The sequence below is a fragment of the Callorhinus ursinus genome, unplaced genomic scaffold, assembly GCF_003265705.2.
Source record: "Callorhinus ursinus isolate GAN/ISIS: 27379988/994484 unplaced genomic scaffold, GSC_fseal_2.0 scaffold10, whole genome shotgun sequence".
NCBI lineage: Eukaryota > Metazoa > Chordata > Mammalia > Carnivora > Otariidae > Callorhinus > Callorhinus ursinus.
Genome location: NW_027397072.1, coordinates 64,670,724 through 64,676,808, shown reverse-complemented (window position 1 = coordinate 64,676,808; position 6,085 = coordinate 64,670,724). Strand labels below are relative to the sequence as shown.

The 6,085-nt window shown below is 36.9% G+C and overlaps 1 long non-coding RNA gene across 3 annotated transcripts in view; it reads left to right on the top strand.

The window, feature by feature from the left end:
* The first annotated feature begins 1,696 nt into the window (after window positions 1–1,696).
* Window positions 1,697–6,085, top strand: part of LOC141373619 (uncharacterized) — a 419,005-nt gene continuing 414,616 nt past the window's right edge. For all 3 annotated transcript variants that reach the window (XR_012379822.1, XR_012379821.1, XR_012379823.1), the window contains exon 1: window positions 1,697–1,814. This is a non-coding gene — a long non-coding RNA (uncharacterized lncRNA). The remainder of the gene's footprint in view (window positions 1,815–6,085) is intronic.

The following is a 6,085-nucleotide window of genomic DNA, read 5'->3' as shown; positions in this document are numbered from 1 at the left end:
TATATATGTGTGTGTATGTATGTGTGTGTGTGTGTAGTGGGTTGGGTGGTGGATGTAGGTGAATCATCAGTAATGAACTGAGGAAATGGGATTTTAACTATTAAATTAATAAGTGTTGGCTTATTTTTGTTATTGAAAATTCTTCTGAAGAATTTTTTTTTTACAAATGCTTTTGTATTCTTAATTGCTCATTTGGTTGTCAAATTTATTGATAGAGATTGTTCACATTATTCTCGTTTTTTCCTTCACTCTGCCTGTTGATAAGTTCTTGGTTTTGAACCATTTATCAGTTATTTGTACCTTTTCTAATTTTGATAGAAATACCTATATTTTATAAATATTAATAGCTTTGAAGAATCAATTTTTAGTTTTATTTTCTCTAGTGTTTTCTGTGTTTTCATTAATTTCTACTTTTACATTTAGTATTTCCATTTCTCTCTCTTCTGTTAACTTTTGTTTTAACTCTCTGAGTTGAATGCTTAACTTGTTTTACTCTTTCTTATTATATAATGAGTGCATTTAAGATTTTACCTTACCTCTGATTAAGACTTTAGCCATTTTGTTATATAATACTTTCAATTCTGCGTAGGTCTTTAAATTCTAAGTATGTTACGATTTTCATTGGAATTTCCTCATTTATCTTTGTATTAGTTTATTTTTATTGTGTCTAAAAATTTTATGAACACTTTAAGAACTTCCAGTTTCTAATATATTTTGACAATAGTCAGAAAGTAGCCTGACATTTATTCTTCAACATTTGTTATTTGGTTGCTCCTGAATACCATGGACCAGGAGACAGATTTAAAGCTGTGTAAATAGTAAGTGCTATGACAATTCCTCCTTGCGAAGGTTAACATAATTTAGTTTCTGGTCTAATGCAGAATAAAACATCTCACTTTTCTAGTTATAAAAATTTCACTTGCTGTCACTGCAGGGTGGGGATGTATAGATGTGATGTGAAGTAGTTTATAGAAAGTAAGAGAATGAGCTTTAGTACCAGGCAGCGTTGATTTGAATCCAATTTTGTTATTTAATATGGCATTGGGCAAGTAACTTTAAATCTCAATTTTAATTTACCTGTATGGAGTTTATACGTTTATTTAAACATCATCTACCTCTATAGAAATACATGCATTGGTCCATGCCCTGAAAGAACAACTGTGTGAGAGGGTGATTTTACTAGGTGAGGTGGGCCTGTTCACTGCTTTGTAATCTTTTCTGTGTGAAGTTTTGGGGCTATCAGAATTTGAAATGGCTACTTTCCTAGACCAGGTACAAACTTTCTAATAAAATTTGCTTGGAGAAGACCTAAAAAGACAATTTTCTTTCCACGTTGATATTCAAATGAGCAATGTGCTGACTTCAGCTTTTCTTTCTCTAGTAAGATGGTAGGAAATGAGTTTGGTGATTTTTTTTTTTCCACTGTTGGTTATCTACAACACTGGAATTTGCAGTCATTTAAGTTTCCCTCTGAGCAGCCGAGAAATTAGTGATATTCTGCCCATGTATAAGGCAATATCTTTATTGTCCATCAGCTTTGGTTTTCAGCAGCAGCTACGGTGATTTTGATTTTGGTTATGTGGCTCTCCCTAACCCCTGATGGAGCACAGGCCTGTGAGTTCTTGAGTCTCTGAGATGCCGGTTGTACTATGATAAGCTGGGGAGCCTGGCAGACCTATCAGTTCACTTGCAGGGCCTCTGCAATTTGCTCATGTCCCTGTGAGACAGCACATTCTGTGTTGGTACCAGGCCACGGAGCCCACAGCTGTGACTAATCATATGGTGTGCCCTGAGGCTCTCCCAGAGAAATTGAGGTGGGTGGAAGTATGCATATTGAAAAATTGGGTGCATATTATGTTTCTCAGTGTCCTGTGGTTGCGAGGGTACAATGGCAAAGTAAGGAAGCACTTTTCTTTCCTTTTTCATGGGTAGCACCACTCCAGGCTTAGAGAGGAGAGCAGATCTTAGTCTTTTTCTTCATTTCAGAAAAGTTTTGCTTTTGAGTTTTCTATATATTTGTGGTTGTTTCAAATAGTTGTTTTTTAAAGTTCTGTGGGGGGGTTGCTTATCTTGGCAGATAAGAGCATCAGAAGGCATATATCAAGCTTAATAACAACTCAAAAATAGCAAGACCACAAATGCTTGAACTTTTTTCTAAGTGACATCTCTTAATAACCCAGTGCATTTAAAAATTTGGTTACTAACATTTTCATAATCATTTTAGGAATGCAATTTATTTCTGTGGAAAATGGAGAGCAGAAATCAAGCAGTTTTCCTAAGATGAGGATTTATCTATAGCTTTTAAAGTAATTTTTTATCCTCAAGGAAATGTAATAGAAACAGCAGAATTGTGGCACCCCTGTAGAGGTTGGGTTTGGGCAAATATATCTTCATTTGTTAAGTTGTTTACATGTTTATAGCAAGCCTTGCTCTCAGGAACAGACAGAGAATTCCTACTCAACCAAATGTTGCCTTTGCACCATGATTCTTACTTTCCATGTAAGCCAAAGGAAGTTGCATATTCATTTCAAATTTGTTATTTGGCTTACTGAGACTAGAGACATACTAAACTATGAATTTTTAAATCCATGGATTATTAAAAAACAGAGTTTTGCCAATTCTTTTAGAAATGTGAAAAAACAACTTGGGAAATAGGGAAAGTATTGAGCTTGAAAGATTGGATGGGGAGAAGTGAAAGGAAAAAGAAATGAGAGATTCTTCTCTATAGCCAATGCCTTTTGTCTTAGAAGAAATAAAAAAAAGAAAAGAAAAAAAGTGGCTTCCCTTAAGCACGTGAAAGGTGTCCACATTTTATCTAATATTAAAAATCATGACGTGTCAGATGGCTGTCAGGATTCTGAGGCAATATTAACTTTCATTTCATGGCAATGCTCTGCCACTACCGATTTTACATTTAGCAGAGTCCATTTCTTCATCTCAGCTTCGGAGCTGCTAAATTCAAGATTTATTGATCTAGTGTCAATCATAGATGCTTTATTTTCTGAGTTCTTGCCTCACCTAACTGACTGTAGGCCCTGGAAGAGAGACACTGTTAACATTGATGAATGTGTGTGAAGGCATGACAAGTGAGGGAGGAAGGGTTTAGAAGGGTCAGTTTGTTTGAAGCATTAGTGCTAATTGAGAGTTCTAGGGCATGGAGCTTCTAGGTCTTGATGCTTTGCTTCAGTTAAAAGTAGTCGGAAAGAGGTCCTCTAAAGCAGCACATGAATCAGGGGGGATAAAAGTAGTGAGGACAACTCTGGGAAAGATGACAGAATTTTTTTTTTTTTGAATGGTATTGCAATATTGGTATTGGCATTTTATGAAAAAAAGATGAGCATAATTTATTTAACAAAACTATCAAATTTAATTAATTAATGCTTTTCAAATGCTAACATTTGAACAAAATGTATCCAGTGCAAAGTTATGAAAAAATATAAAAGTTAAACAAAAATATTTAAATTGCTAGCCACTAGGTGACATCTCTGGGCTCTGCTATTTGCTTGGACTCCATTGCTGTCCATCTTGGCACCAGTGAGATCACTTGGAGCTGTATCCTCTGGTGTGGTCAGTCCAATTGACCTTCAATATCTTCCTGTCATTTAGCTCCCCCGGGTGGAGTTATCACCACTGTAGTTGCCCCTCGGTAACTTGCCTGCTATGTCCAGAGCGTCTGGTTTCAGCAGTTTTGATTTCTTTGCTTGCCATCATCAGAGAAGTGGTCATGTCCCTAGTCTCCTCCTTGTTCCGTGCTGAGGCATCTGCCTATAAAATGAGCTTCTCCTGCTAGGTCCATCCCAGGCTATTAGTGTGGGATTGCCGTGGGATTGGGGGAAGGATAACAAATATAGCAGGAGGTCAGTGAAAAAGAGTAGTAGGAATGGCTTACAGTGAGGATATCAGGAAAAGGGTTGCACAGGAAGTGGAAGAAGAGGCCATTAGAGACTGAGATAAAAATGCCCACCTGCATTCCTAAGTTGCTGACCTATTTCTCAAACATTTGCATGACTACAACAAAAGTACCAAAGTTTCAGTTTTTAAAAGTAGCAAGGTAAAAGGTGATGGTTTTCAATCTTGGCCACACACTGGGAAGCTTTAAAAACATTGAGGCTTGGGTTCCATCCCCCTAGTGATACTGATTCAATTGGTCTGGGTTGTGGTCCTATCATAAAAAGTTTAAAAATCTTCCCAAGCGATTCCAACATGCAGCTAATGTTAAGAACTGGAGTTGTAAGTGAATACCAGGATTTTGAAAATTAGTATTATAATCAGTAAATAGAAAGTGCAGCTGTTACTTTTATTTTTACCAAAGGGAAACAGGCTCGTCATTAAGGAGCATTCCAGGTGCCAGGCAAGGTGCTGAGTTACTTAATATTATCTTTTTCATTTTCATATGAAGTAAGGATAGTCAACCCCATTTAAAAGGTGAAGAAAGTGAGACTTATGGAGGAGAAGTCTTTAGCCTAAGGTAATACTGTGGAGATGAACCTAGCAGCAGGCACTCAGTCCCAGGTCTCTGTGATTCATCATTTTTCTTTCCTTTCAGATGCAGTTGTAAAGTGTAGTTGTCATGGATTGCTTAAAGACCTACATTCTTTTGTGCCTTATATGTAGGAATAAGAAAAGAAATCTCTATGTTCTAATTACCATAATCTGCAAGATTGTTCAAAATTAGGGGTAAACAAATTCTTACCCACTGTCTGTTTTTGTGTGGCCTGTGAAGTAAGAATGTTTTTTACATTTTTAAATGGTTGAAGAAAAATTAAAGAAGGATATTTCATGACCCATGAAAATGATAAGAAATTCGAAGTTTGGTGAATACAAATGAAGTTTTATTGGAACACAAGTACACTCATCTGTTTATGTATGGTCTGTAGTTGGCTTCATACTATATGGCAAGGTTGAGGAGTGGTGACAGAGACCATATGGCCAGCATAGCCTAAAATATTTACTAGAACTGACATATAGTATGGAGAATGCTTGTGCACATTAAAAAATACATATGACAATATAAAAGAATTTGCAAGGTTCTTTGAAGGTATGAGGTGCCCTGGTGCATTTCAGTGTTGGTTTAAAAATAATTAGGTGGCCTTGGGGGTTGGTGTTTAGATAAATGAAAAGCGAATGCACAATAAACCATTATTCACAGAAGATTAATCATAGGAGAAGGTAAAACCTTTGCAAATGACATCACTAGCAATTCAGGATGAATTGTAATGACTGCATCCCTTTTTAGCTTTACTTATAAATTAAGTAGTAGTTCTGTTTCTACTTTTGCACTACATTTCTTTTTCCAAAATATCTATTTTTTATAATATTGGTATATATGTCAGTGTTTTCAGAAATGTACCAATTATCTTTGCTGCAGCAACTATACCAGAGTCTCTCAACGTGTATTATACATGTATCAGAATTACTTAGGATGTTTGTTTTAAATAGAGATTACGGAGTCCCAGGCCAGACCTACTGATTCAGGACCTGTGAGGACAGGATTCTGTCTTTCAGCAAGCTCCCCACATGAATTTCATGCACCCTGTAGAGTGAGAATTCCATGTTAAGTCATGGGTGAAAATATTCATGATTATACTAGGAGCATAGGTTTATGGGAGCAGGCAAGCAGGGTGTAGAGATTCCTGCAGAGAAATGGAGCAATATCAGGTTTCTGTAATCCCAGAGTGTATAAGTGAAAGCAAATATGGAAACCATCTTGCTAATAAGAAGCAGATTCATTCAGGTGGGCAGAGAAATAATGGAAATGAGGAAACTCATTAGAAGAATGGAAGCTGGCATGGACTGCTGCTAGTTTTTTTTCTGCTTTATCAGAATATCATTGATTAAGGGCCTTCCTGGCATCCCTTCTTCTTCCTGGAAATGACCAGGTATGCTAGGCATTTTCTGTTTGCTCTTTCAGAACCATTCTCCATTCCTTTCCACCTACCCTATTCTCTGGGTGGACTGCATCAAGAGGCTTCCATGACCAGTGATTTCTAGTTGGGATGGCAGGAGATCAGAGGGAGGTAGGAGGGTGAAGCTCCTTTACTGTGGAACCAACTCTGGCTAAAAATCACTGCTCTGCTCAAAGTGG